The sequence below is a fragment of the Aphelocoma coerulescens genome, chromosome 4A (genome assembly GCF_041296385.1).
Source record: "Aphelocoma coerulescens isolate FSJ_1873_10779 chromosome 4A, UR_Acoe_1.0, whole genome shotgun sequence".
NCBI classification, from domain to species: Eukaryota; Metazoa; Chordata; class Aves; order Passeriformes; family Corvidae; genus Aphelocoma; species Aphelocoma coerulescens.
In genome coordinates this window covers 5,499,025-5,512,977 of record NC_091018.1, presented here as the reverse complement: position 1 = coordinate 5,512,977, position 13,953 = coordinate 5,499,025, and the positions used below count along the sequence as shown (strand labels likewise).

Sequence of the window (13,953 nt, the reverse complement as noted above, 5' to 3'; positions counted from 1 at the left end):
AATTTCTTCAAATAACTCATGGACCTGAATCTTCCACAGGGGTCAGCTCCCCTTGCCAAGCTGGCCAGGTGCCCAGCAGCTCACACCTGAACCTGATCCTGCCTCAGCACAGCTCCACGTTTCATAAATCCAGGGATTTCTGGCCAGGGAACAGGGCTGAGCTCACACAGCCCCGCTGTTTCCATTCAGAGCTTGGCTCACACCTGGCCAGCCCCGAGCAGAGCAGCCCCAACATCTGCAGGAGCCCCCAGCCCCAAAACCTCAGGTGCTTTTCAAAGACTGCAACAGTGTTTTGATTACAAACAGGACTTTTTTAATCAGAAGAAGCTGGGAGCTTGTTCTGCAAACAAGTTTTATTGTCTTTAACTGGAGGTTTTTTCGTCAACATCTTACACTGGAGGAGAGAAAAAAATCCCAGTGCATTGCCAAAGCCATTCCCCCTCTCCTGTGAGTCACAGGTTTGACCCAGCCTGGTGGGGCAGGAGCCATCTGACAACAATGGGAGTCTGGCACTTTGCATCCCAGAGTTAAACGAGCGCACGGGCCCTAAAAATAAACCCTGCTAAGCTGCTGGAGCTGTATTTTCCTACCAAATTTCCTGCTGAGCCGATCCAACCATCATTTGATCACATGGATAGACCTCCTTGGTTATAGGCAGGGAGATTTAATTAGGAAGGAAGGAAGCAAGCAGGGAATTCCTGTTCGGGTTTTTTCTTTTTTGAGAGGGGAGCAGGAGGGAAGAACAAATGAGACAAAAGGAATTACGAGCAATGGACACATTTTCCTGGCATTGGGGCTGCTGCAGAGTAAAGGACGCTGTGAAACATCTCCTTCCTCCTCCGGGGGCTCTCTTTCCTTCCTTCCCTTCATCCAGCATGGTTTAAATAAAGAAACATCTGCAGCAACTCCCCAACAGATGAGCCCTAATCAGGGAAAGATAAATATGAGTATCTGGGATGTGTACGGAGGTGTAGGATGCCAAGGGGCTTTGTGGGAATTGGGTGCCAAGTCACTTGAGCTGCAGATTAGAACTGGCAGGGATTCCATGGAGCCTGGCCCCAGGAAAATGTGCTGCAGGACAGCCAGCCATGGGAATACTCACAGGAAAGGACACACTGAGGTACCACAGCTCAACAAGGACTTCTGGGTACAAGGAAAATGCTACAAATGGATCTACATCGCAGAGGGATGGAAAAATCCCTGATTAGGCAGAGAAACCTATGGTGTGTGGAGTGGACAAGAGCTGGAATTACCCTTGAGTTCAGGATCTCATCTCACATGTGGGAGCTCTCAGAAGCAGCTCTGTGCAATCTTTCCATCTCTGTATTTAGGGAGAATCCAAGAGTTCCCACTCTGACTGCAGCTGTCTGGGAAACAAGAGCTGTTAAAATCCCCATCCCAGCCAAAGGTGGTCCCTGGAAGCTTTACAGAAGGAGGCAGGTTGGACAGGCCTTGGAGCAACCTGGGCTCTGGAAGTGTCCCTGCCCATGGAACGAGATGGGCTTTAAGGCCCCATTCATCCCCAGCCATCCTGGGATCCTCTAAGGGGGACACATGCTCTGCTCCATATGGATGTGCCTGATGCTTCCCATCTTGGGAGCAGCAGCCTGTGCACTCTCCCTGATTCCTGCAGAGCCCCTTGGCTGAGCTGTCTCATCCTTACAAATGACCTTTATCTGGTAACAGAGATCACCCCAGAGCTCTCTCCCTGCTCCAAACAGGAAATCCCAAGCCAGCACCACGCAGGCTCGGAGCAAACAGGGACTTTGCCAGCAGCAGGATTTTCACACCTCTGCTGGGCTGCCCTTTCCCTTTGCTCTCCTGCTCAGTATTTCAGGGCAAAATGGACAACGCGGGAGATTTAAAGCAGTTCCCAATAAAACCAGCTCCGTTTCACAGCTCCAGCAGGAAAATCTCCTCTGCTGAGGCTGAACAGGCACTTGCAGCTGGAGCAGGGGGAGACCAATGGCTACAACAGGATCTATTTTTCCTGGCTTTGTCTCACTCGGCTGCTCCAGAAAGCAACCTAAGGGCTCTAGGCAAGGAGCAGAGATCAAATTCACTTCCTTTCCTTGCAGGGTTTGAAGTGAGAGATCCTATTCCACAGCGCTCTCTTAGGAAAACATATCCTGCATATTTTTACTCCTTTTTTTCCTCCCCCTCTCTTTTTTCCTTTTTGCAGTAAGCTCTGGATGAAGCCCAGAGCCAGGCCTGGTGTCTGTCTGGATCAGTGACATGCACTGGATGAGCTGAGCCTGTCCCAGTTTGAAGGATGCATTCCCAGGAAGAATTCAGCTCATTTTTGGGCTCTGGGAGAGGCCTGCAGGCACCTCCTGGAGCTGCTGAAAGCTGTGGCTCAGCTTTGTAACACCCTCTAAGCCAGACCTGAGGGGGGTTTATCACACCCAGGCAGATTGGGCAGCTCAAGGTCACATCTTGCTCTTCCTGGAACAGCAGAGCCCAACCACAGCCTCACACCAGGGAAAAAAAAAAATCCTCCCACCTCAGTTATTTCTCTGTTTTTTCATCACTTTGTTCTTCCCAAACCTCCACCTGCCCAGGTAACACTGGAGCTCAGCATCCCAACATCCCCCAAGGGATCTCAGAGGCTGCCACTTAATTCCTCAGGAAAAAAAAGGTGGCAGCAAGTGCAGATTTCTGATCCTGCAATAGGAAGGAAGCTCCATCCCCGCATGGAAATGAACATTTTAATTAAGGAAACACAGGATCAATCGAAACACAAGGGGATGCAAATAATTCAGGGGTTGAACTGTGTGCTAGCCAGCAAGCCCCAGTGGTATTTTGGAGACCATCCTAAGAAAAAGGCTGTTTATTCTCAGCTCCATAGCGACCAAAAATCACTCGTGTGAGCTCTGCTTGTCCTGCAGCCAGCCTGGTGTCTCCAGCAGGAAATCAGGGGAGGAATTTTGATTACAAGCGATCACTGCTGAAGATGTGTATTCAGATAAAAAAGACTTTTCATCCAGTCCCCTTTGTTTCTCGATTCACAGTCAAACTCTGATCCTATGGCAAGTTGGAATTCCCATAGCAACTCTTTTAAAGCAGGAAAAGCTGGCAAGGGGGAAAGGGCATTATTTAAATAGCTGATTACTGACTTCTGCAGCAAAGCTGCTGCCAAACACCCAAGAACAACTTCTTTTTAAGCTTGGGCTAAAAGTAAAAACCCTTCTAAGGTGAACATCCAATGTGAAAATCCTTCCTTTTAGGAGCTGCACATTCTTGGTCTGCTCCCACTGCCTGTGTATCCACACATCGCTCAACACTCGTGCTTCCTAATGCAAGAGGAGAAATGGCAATGGAAATCTTCCTGGTGAAGATGCAGGGCAAGAGAGGAAATGAGGATTTATTTTCAAGGGAATCTTGCAGAAATACTTTTAATTAGTCTTCTCTGCCCTAGTCCCTGATGTCAAAGCAGTTATTTTTTGTAGTCCCGCTGAGGGACAGAGGAAGGGCCAGGGCAGGTTGCTGACAGAAATCTGATTTCCCTTTAAAGAATCCAGATTTTCTCCATTAATTGGAGGGCTGGAATTTGTACTGATTGTTTAGAAATACGCAGAAAAGAAGAAAACCAACCCACGCTGCTGCCCAAATTCATTTGGTTTTGAACACAGCCCAGCAGTGGCCTCAGCTCAGAGCTGTGCCACAGGACTGGTGTGACCCCAGCACAGCCTTCAGAGGGATCCTGAAGCCATCCCCAAATCCCGAGGGATGAAGCAGCCTTAAGGAGCTCTGCTGAGTGGCCCTGAGCTGTCAGGACTTGGAAGCAGCGCTGGCTCAGGGCTCAGCCCAGCCCTTCCCCACAGTCTGGGTTTCTCCCAAACCATGGAAATGACATGGACAATTTTCCCTCAAAACAACAACAACTTCCCCGGACACGGAGCTGTACAACCAAGCCAGAAATCCACACCTCCAGAGTCTGCAGATTCCTGCACTTTGGATACCTGGAGCACCAAACCACCCCTGCACCTGCACAGGGCCTCCTGCACAGGGGCTTTCATGGACACACTGGTGACAATCCTGTTCTTCCCCTCCAAAAACCCAGCTCAAGTCAAATCCAGCAGTGGGAAGGAGGCTGTGAACATCCAGCTGGGCCCTGGGGGTCATTCTGGGTGGCCACAGACCCAACCACAGCCATCAGCCTGCCTGGCCTCGAGATGCCAAACCAGCACTGCCACATTGGATTTGGTGTTGGAGCTCAAGACGAGCTCTGAAATGATTTCAAAATAGCAACACTTTGATTTCTTGTCACTCTCAGTGTTTCTCTTTGGGCTTTGACACTCTGGGGCACATTTCAAGTGAGAACTGAGGTTGAAATACCTTGTACAGGCTCGGGGTTAACTCGGCACACTCCCATGTGCCTTCACCAGTTCCCTCATGTCACTGGGATGGCTCAGGAGACACCACAACAAACAGAAATGCAAATTATCCCATCTCAGATAAGACTCTGGAACAGGAGCCACCTTTTCTTCCAGCTTCCATGAACAACTCAAACATGGCACACCCAAAATGGGTCTTTGCATGCTCAGCAAGGGGCTCTGACTCCTCACCTGTGATCCAAGGGGCTCACAGGGAGTGGGATGTGATCAGGGATCTGTGGGCAGGTGATGCTCCTGGAACACCGCAGGGCTGATCAGCCGCGGTCAGGCTGGAAGGTCATCCCAACCCTTCCTTCTGTGGTCTGGAGTGGGACCCTGGGAAGGAACAGGTTCATCAGGAGCCTGTGTTTGTGCCCTGGGGGCACAGGGATGGCACCTGCTCCAGGCAGGTCCTGTTCACAGTGCCTTAGGGCTCTTTTCAAGGTAGGAGCAGCCTTAGTTCTGCCTTTCCAGCATCCACCTGCCCTTGGAAATCCACCTGGATGTTGCCTGGCACCTGCTGCTCCCCAAACATCTCCTCAACCTACCCTGAGCTTGGTTTTACCAGCTAAACGTGATACCCTGTGTGAAAAGTCATAGGCTGGGATCAGCTAAGATGGGCTGAAGGCTTTACCTAATTAAAAAATAGAGGAGACAGAGTTCAAAGTCCTTCTGCGATCCCAAGGGAATGGAGGATACAAGGAACAATGGATAGAGATGAAAAGAGGATGTGCAGACAGCTGGGGGAAAGACATGAAGGGGTAAAAATAAAGAGATAAAAGGAAGATTCTAAGAACTAGAGGGAAGGAGAGAGCTGCCTAGGAGCAAATATAACAAGGCAGAAGAGGAAGGTGATGTAGGACAGATCGGAAAGAAAACCCCTAAACAAAGCATAAAACACAAAATAAACCAGCATGAGTCACGTTGTCATAGTCAGCCCATCTATCACATGCTGAAACTGCCTCTCCCAGGCACCAGGCAAAGGGCACAGGCTCTGAGGTCCAGAATCACTGATGATATCACCTCCTACACAGACGTTTCTCAGCCCAAAAAGCACCCACACCCCACCAGCCCATCCTGTTCTCTGCTGCAGAAATGACTGTGCTGGGGTAACGAGGCAGGAATTAAAAACACAGCAGTGCCTCTGCCAAAAACCAACAACGTCCAGCTTTTGGGGGGATTTTGGGCTACAGGGGCAAGCCAAAACCTCCCACCACTGCTTCCTAAATAATTCCCAGGCACAAGGCAGTGAGACCCTGGCACAGCTCTGCTAAGCAGAACGCTACTGAGCTGCTGCTACTACAAGTTTACAACCCCCCTCCTCATTAAAGTGATTGAGTTTACTCAGACTCCACAGAGCAGATTGCTGGGGAGGCAACTGCTGATTTACTTGGAGGTCGCTCAGGGCTGAGGCAGCTCCCTTGCTCAGCAGCATCCCCAGACCCCATTTTCTGCAGGATCCTTTTCCTGAAGACTTCCTGGACCTGGTTGCTGCGCAGCCCCACAGCCCCCATCCCACCTCTAAACTCCTCAGGATCCAGATCTCCTGGATCCATTAGGAGGGCTCTGACAGCCAAGGATGGGTGAGTGAGTGACTGACACCCCACTCCCACCCAAACCTCCTTCCCTGCAACTCCCCCAGACTCAGCAGCACCCAGGGAGTTGCTTCCACGGAGAAGGGGCTGCTCCCTAACCCCAGCTCCTGCCAGTCACCCTCTCCAAGGATTTTCTCCTGCTTTCTGCTCTGCAAAGCTTCAGGAGGTGACGAGTCATAATCCCACTGCTTAGAGATGCTGATTTCCCCCCTCCCTGTTGTGCATGCTGCAGTCTGCAGGTGAGGGGTGCACCACACCTAGACTTAGAAAAGGAGGGATTTTTCAGGGCTGTGTCTTGTGCTTTCCAGCAAATCAAACTCCTATTCCCCAAAGCACAGCATATTGAATTGGCAGATTACACAGCAAAACAAGAAATTAATGTTAAACCTTAGAAACCAGGACTCTTGGAGACCCCTTTTAGCAATGATGGGAAGGAGGTTTTGGCAAGTTTCAATCGATATTTTTTCCCACCCAGGGGACTGGAAGGTGGCCAGGGCTCCGGGGGAGCACTGGGGCTTTGTTTGCCTCAGTTCCCAGCCCTTGCTGTCATTAGAACCTGGGCCTCATTAATTAACCTTTTCAGGGTGGAAAGTGCTGTGCTGAGACCTGGATTCCAACATCCTGGGGTTTTCAGGACTCTCCCCAAGGCAGGCACAAATCCCTGCTGGCTTTCCCAAAGGACAGCTCTCAAAACTCCGCTGTCCTTTCCTTTTTTAAGGCAGTTTTTGTAAAAGTCTGATCCCTGAAGGTGCCAAAGGATGCTCCTCGATTTTACCCATGCGATGATTTGGCTTCTGAGCACAAGGAGATCTTTCTCCAGGGATAAATAATTCCATCCACACCATCAGTTCTTCTCTAGGGTTTAGAAAAGCAGGAATATGCTCTTTACAGAGCTTATTTTCCCACTCTTCTGCTAGAAAGCATTATTTATTCACAGTTAGGTAAATGTGTGCACTCAGGGACAAAAATCTCAGGGACAAAAATCTCACTTTTAAGCCTTGAATTTCACAGGCTTTTTGCCTCCTATTTCAGTCACCTTGAAAGGGTGAATCCAAGGTGCTCCCAAATTCCTTAATCTGATTGCTTGGCTTTCTGGACCAAAAACATTGAAGGGAGCAGAGCTTCAATTGCAGCCCAATTAAAGAAAAGAGCCACTTCTTGTGGGGTTTTTTCCTGTGTGAAGTTCAGCGCATCACAAAATTGTTATATGTATAAAAAAGACAACAAGAAATGTTAAATGAGAAGGAAAGGGGTGCAGAAACTGTGAAGAACATAAATGTGGGTGTAAGAAACCGCATTTTAGGGGAGGGGAATCCATTATAACAAAATGGTGTCTTTATTAGGGCTTGTTCATTTAAGTCCTAAATTATACTTTCAAATGCAGAAATGGCACAAGAGAAGCAACATGAAACAAGCTCTCGGTAGCTGCAGGCTATGAAATCTCAATGAAAATCTGCTGAGTGATACCCAGGGACCTGCTCAGAGTTTAGAGAGCACCAGAGGGCAGCCGTGGGACACGAAAAACCTCCTCGGAACTCAGGGGAACCAGGAAAACACGGCACAAAGAGCTGCCTTCCGTAAATTCATCCCCTGACAGAAAAAAAACTGAGGGTATTTTGCAGGAAAAGCATCCACATGAGCCCTGTAAGTAGAAGGAAGATAAGGAAAAAAGAATTCATGAGGGCTCTTCAAAACCAGCTCATCCAAAAGCTGCTTATCCCAGGCAGCCTGAGATGCTGCAAATCCTCTGCCATTTATTCACATCTCTCCCCCTCCAGCTGCTTTGAGGGTCCTGTTCCCCTGGGACATCTTTATCCCAGCACTGACAGATTCCTTGGATGAAAGGTTTGTTATTCCCGTGCCAGGAATGGCTTTTGCCACGGCAGTGCCCTGAGCTCCAGGGTGAGTGTCAGTCAAAGCCCGGCGTTATCTGCACAGGGGAAGCCCCATCCTGCACAAATCCCACTGGGACTCAAAGCCACAGGCACAGCCCCAGGAGGAAACTCAGCAGTGTCAGGGATAAGGGCAGAAATTAATTAAAGGGGGAAAATAAGGGATGGATTGCATTTTTATAAGGGAAAGGGAGAGATTAAGGCACAGGGGAATAAATCCTTCCTTTATCTCTTACAGGCTACTGCAGAGGAAAGGATTAGAATTAGAGAGTCCTGGAATGGTTTGGGTTGGATGAGACCTTAAAGATGATCCCATCCCACCCCTGCCATGGGCAGGGACACCTTCCACTATCCCAGGTTGCTCCAAGCCCTGTCCAACCCGGCCTTGGATACTTGCAGGGATCCATGGGCAGCCACAGCTTCCCTGAGCAACCTGTGCCAGGGCCTCAGCACCCTCACAGGCAGGAATTCCTTCCCAATATCCCATCTAAACCTTCCCTTCTTCAGCTTAAAGCCATTCCCCCTTGTCCAAAATCCCTCTCTCTCTTGGGGCTCCCTTTAGGCACTAGAAGGGGCTCTAAGATCTTCCCTGGAGCTTCTCATCTCCAGGCTGGACACACCCAACACTTTCAGCCTGCCCAAGTTTGTTTTTAGGAGTTTGTTTTCCACAACTCCCACAATTACCTGGTGCAAGCAGCACTGAGGTACCTGCTGCCATCCCACATCCAGAGGGAAAACACTCCAGGAAAGAAAAGGAACTTTTAAGCAGCTCAGAGTGGGGGTGAGAACAGCTCTGCTGTGCAAGCCCTTCAGCTCATCCTGGAACATCAGCTACTCACTGGCACCAGTGTTTGGTGTGGATTTATTGCTCCAAGCAGCTCAGGTTGTTTGTCCAAACAAGATCTAAAATGTCCCTACAGAAGGAAAGTTTCCCCCCAGCAACACTGCTGTACTTCCTCAGGATGTGGAGCAAACCCTCCCCTCAAATGGCACCGAGAGAATCCACAGAAGGATGGTCAGAGCACAAAAAACCACCCAGAGCTACCCTAAATCCAATTATTAACCCACTCATCACCCAAACTCCTCTTCTCCTGCCATCCCCATCCTGGGTCAGACCTGAGGCTGAGGCTCAGGTGTGGAACAAACCCCAGCTGGGCCCATTTTCCACCTTCCTTCCCACCACTTTCCCTCCTTGCCATGAGAAATTGCTCATGGATCTCAAATTGCTTCAAAGCTGCAGTTCAGAGTCACCCCTTGGCACTGAGGTGGCAGAGCCACAATGCCACAGGAAGCAGTGTCGAAATTCTGGGAAGGAGTGGGAGACCCTAAAAATCCAGGTGCTGTTTTTAGTGACTTTCCTCATGAACCCCTTTATCCAGGGTGTCCTTGCCCTCAAAGGAACCCAAGTTCCCTTGGTCATTAGAACAGACTTTTCAAACCATTACAAACAGTTTATGGACATAAAAAGGGCAAACTTTTGCTATCTTCACAATTCCCCGGTAAATCAGGAACATCCCTAGCAGACACAGCCTGAAAATCATCCCATTTCCCATGGAAAGATGATGTGAAACCCTGACCTTCAAAGCTGAAGTGGCTAAAAGTACAGAAAACCCCAAACCAACACATCAAAAACACCTGTTAAAGTGTCACCCCAAGCAAAGTTATTTCTCCTTTGAGGTTTACAGAACAAAACACTGTCTCCTCCCCACTCTCACACCATCTGGAAAGTTATTTAATTCTAAATTGAAAGCATTGATAATGACATTGGATGTCCCAGATAAATTCTGGGAGATGAATTGTGTCATGGAGTCTCCTGGGTTGGAAAGGATCCCATTATCAGCACCCCTTGAAATCTATTTTTAATTAAACCAGCAGCTGTAGAAAAGAAGGAGAACGGGAGAAATGAAGCACTTGCTGAGAGAAATTTTCCCTTAAACACCCCAGGTTTGTATTTACTGCTAAAAGAAATTCAGGTTGGATAGAAAAAGTGTCAGACCAAAATTGGGGAAAGTGCTTTGTATCAAAATTCCATCAGGTTCTTTGTTTCCATAAAACATCTTCTCCTCTCAAATCTCAGTAACAACTCCTGCTTTCCCTACACCTTTTCACTCTTGTTTTCGTTTCAGTGAGAAAATACTCAAAGTTCATTTAAAACCAGCTCAAGTGGAGGGGTTTTTTTTGTGATTATTTTGTTGCTTTTGGTATTTTTAACAATGAGCATTTTCTTCTATTTCTTCCCCACCTCCATTTTATTCCCAGCTCCACATCCTTAGACTCCTGCATTAAAAACTCAAGACAGGATTCAGATTTTAACAGCACATTTGCAACGTTTTATATGGATAAATTCCTTCATTTCATTGCTTTCCAGTAGCTGATACCTTCCAGCCTGGGGCAAATAAGGGCTTACAGAAATTTTACTATCTCAAGTGGAACTGAAGCTGATTGTTACAAATAGTCCCATAATGAGGTTAAAAGGGCCATAAATCTTCACAAAGTCAAGTTCCTTCCTGCTCTGAAGGCACATTTTCAGCAAGGGAAAGTCTATTTAGGCAGAGCTTGGAGCTGAAAAAGAAACTTAAAATAGCAAGTCCCAAGAAGCTAAAAATTCATTGTCAGAGAAATTATTTACCCTGGAAATACAAGTGTCTGAATTTGGGATGAACTCCAGGGAGCAAGAAATGGGTGCTCGGGAAGAAGGGGGAGCCACATCACCCTGTTATTGGGGGGGTTCATGCTTGAAAAGGAAAAAAAAAAAAGCAGGATAGACCCTGGATTAAAGGAGAAGGGGCCCTGCTTTGACTTTCATGCCAGATGTGCCAGGTCAGAGCAAAAAAGGATTTTGGGAGCTCATGGAAAGGGAAATTGAGGAGCTGAAGTTGTAAGAGATTTTCCTTTTCCCTGGGAACACATGGGAAGCACCAACACCTTGTCAAGCCCTGCATCCATTCCAAATCCTAACATTTCCCCCTCTAACACCGGCCTCAAAGCCTACCAATCCATTATTTGCTCCAACAGCCTCCTTTGGGAGGAAGCAGCTCTCCAGGCACCCTCAGGAATTTGGGTATGACCTCGGGCTGAGCAGGAGGCTGCCAGGGAACACGAGGGTGGATGGGATCCACGGATAACCCTGGCACAGGGAACACCCTCATCCCTCAGCTGAAATCCTCCTGGAGGAGCAGCTCATCCCATCAACAATCCCAGCCAGGACAAGCACAGCCCAGGGTCCATCCAGGCATTCCAGGCAGGAATAAAAGGAAACAGGGCCAGGACTGGAGACAAGGCTACAACAGGACCCCAAAACTTCCCCCAAGAGCCAGGGTCAAAACCCAGCCTGGAAACAAATTGAAATGTGCATCCAAGGGCTCATCCCAGAGGGAAAATTACCTGCATGGGGATGGTCTGTGCTGGAGGCAGGGTCAGAGCCAAGCATGCCCAAAGCAAGGAAGGGGATGAAGGGTCCAGGCTGAGCTTAAATGGAACCGTGGGCAGGCGTGGGGAGCCCCAGGTGAGGCTGCTCAGGGCCATCAGTGGGTATTGAGGTGGCAAATATTTATGTGGAACAGCTGCTGAACGTCCCTGCAGGGGGCTGGGCAGCTCTGCAGCTTCCAGACTTTTCCACAAGAACACACTGGGTCACTCCTACACAAACTTCCATCCTTCCAGCAGCCCCCTCAAAATCTTCCTTTTGCTGCAAACCAGTGTCCTGTCTGCAAGTCGAGTTCTCTTTCCTCTCCTTGCCACCACCCTGACTGCTGATTCCAGGCTGGGAATGTGCTCCTGTGGATCCAGGACTGGTCCTTTCCCTCCAGCAGATCCCTGCTGGGCTCCTCCAAGCCCAGGGCAGGATGTGTCTGGGGATGGGCCCAGGGACTGAAGTTTGGGGTTGGAAGCACAGAAATAGGGAGAGCTCTCAGGATTCATCCCTGCTTCCCTCCCTAGACGGAACAGGGAACGGATTGAGAACCTGCTGCTGTTCCAGAGGGAAGGATTTGGGACTGCTGTGGTCTTTAGGAAGGTTAAAAGACCCCAAAATCTGTGAGGATGTTTTGGGGCCTGTGATGTGGCCCAGGGTGCATCCACTCCTGGGGTGCAGGAAGGGGACTGAGCTCTGCACAGGGAGGGCTCTCAGCAGGACAGGCAGCCCCAAAACAAAGCCAAGCCAGCGGAGGCATGAGGGGCTGAGGACAAAGGGACCAAGACCAACATGAGGAATTAGAAGAATTAAGAAGTATCTTAGCCTTTGCTGTTTCTTCATCCTCTCTGTGAAACAGAGCTCACCCCATCGCGCCACCCGCTGGGCTGAGCCCATGAAAGGCCACGAGGCACTCAAATAATTAATCAGAGTCGTTATCTACTACCCCAACACTTCTGTCACAGCTCGGTGGCCTGCAGACCTGGGGAGCTAATGACAGTTTAGCCACAGCTGCACGAAACCAGAAGAGGCTGAGAGCCTGCACGCAAAGCTGCAGAAATATCCCCCCACCTCTGCTCTGGGTGCTCCTGCGGCCCCTGCTTGGTGCTGAGCACTCCGAGGGAAAAGGTTCTGCAGCAGCTGCAGCACAGGGACACGTGGGATTTGTGTCCTGTGGGATTTGTGTCCCGTGGGATTTGTGTCCCATGGGATTATCCAACACGCCAGGGTTGGTTTGGGTTCTGGTCAGGGCTGTCACGCTCCAGTCAAACACATCAAAATGAGCAGTGGGGAGGAAAGGCCAAATTTATATAAAGGGACAGAATTCCCAACTTGCCACTCCAAAGGGAGTATTTCCTGAAGGAATGGGAAACCCCAGGGAATTCAGGCAGGCTCCTGTGCCAGTCTCAGCAGCCTTTTGCCTGAATTTACTCTTTTGTTTAGGAAAAGGCATTTTCCCCTCCAAGCCATCTTTGGTGACCTCCATGGGGAAATCCTTTGGTGTCTTCCCTGGTCACCAGCTTTCCATGAGCAAGGACACTCCCAGACACTCAGGCTGAAGCTGGACAAAGGACTTGGGATTCTCAGGAGTGGTTTTGCTAAGAGAAGAAACAACTTGACAGCAAGTAATGGGCATTTCCTGCACCTGACCCTGTGTCTGTCACTGCTCAGGGGCCGTGGTGACACTGGGTCCCTCCCTCCACCTGCCAGCCAGGACTGCTCAGGACACGATTATCCCTTTCCTACACCTCTCCCACGGCAGCATCTTCCAGCACTTCTTGCTTTTCTGGGCTGTCTGAGCACCCGCAGCTGGTGAAGCTGCTCAGCCTCTGGTGCTCGCTCTGGAAGGTCCCTCCTGCCCCGGGCGCTGCTCTCCCCGGGGAAGGCACAGCTCCCCTTCCTCCGGAGCATCTGTGAGGCTGCTGACAAAAGGCAGGATATCGTTTTCCTGAAGCCTGATGGCTCTGGCTCTGCAGAAATCTAATTAATGCATGTTAATGAGGCTAATTCTAAATCCCTGATCCAGCGACTGCCCAGTGCTTCTTCCAGACTTCAGTTCTCCTTCCAGCTAGAAAGAAAGGAAGAAAAAGGAATTAGCAGAGCTGATCTTTGCATCTTGACACTGTTACAGTTTCAGTGATGTCTAAACCACAAACCAGCAGTCTCCTTTTTTTTCCCCTCCACCTGTACAAGAATTCTCAGAAATAAAATTATTGCATCATGAATTTATGAGCTGCAGCTCTTCCAGACAAGGTGCTTGGTCATGCAGTGACTACAAAGGTTTTTTATCCAGACACAAAAATGATGAGGCATCCTGGGAAAAGGAGAGATGGGGCTGAACTAGGTGGAAGAGGAACCTGAGAGTTGCTGACGAATCTGGGAAACACCTGGGTTCTGCTTATGAAGAGACAACAGGAAAAAACCCAACCCCCAAGCATTTTATGTAAACTCAGCAAGCAAAAAAACCAAACCAGACCCAAACAAAAAACCCAAAGCCCCAATAACTCAGCCTGAAATGAGAAAGTGAGAACTGCAGCTCTAATTCACAGATGATTATAATTTCCCAGTCAGAGCCCAGTGCAAACTGGGATTAGCTATGGCCTGATTTATGGGGGAATCATAGGACTGTTGTGGATTCTTCCACTGGTTTCAGAGGGAAGGGAAAGGAGGAACTTTGC

At 49.2% G+C, this 13,953-nt stretch overlaps 1 long non-coding RNA gene across 1 annotated transcript; it reads right to left on the bottom strand.

Annotated features, from left to right (window-relative positions):
- Window positions 1-375: 375 nt before the first annotated feature.
- On the bottom strand, window positions 376-11,374 carry LOC138110341 (uncharacterized). Its single transcript, XR_011150896.1, has 3 exons — window positions 11,248-11,374; window positions 1,254-1,367; window positions 376-923 (listed from the first exon to the last, which is right to left on the bottom strand). It is a non-coding gene; the product is annotated as an uncharacterized lncRNA (long non-coding RNA).
- Window positions 11,375-13,953: the final 2,579 nt, after the last annotated feature.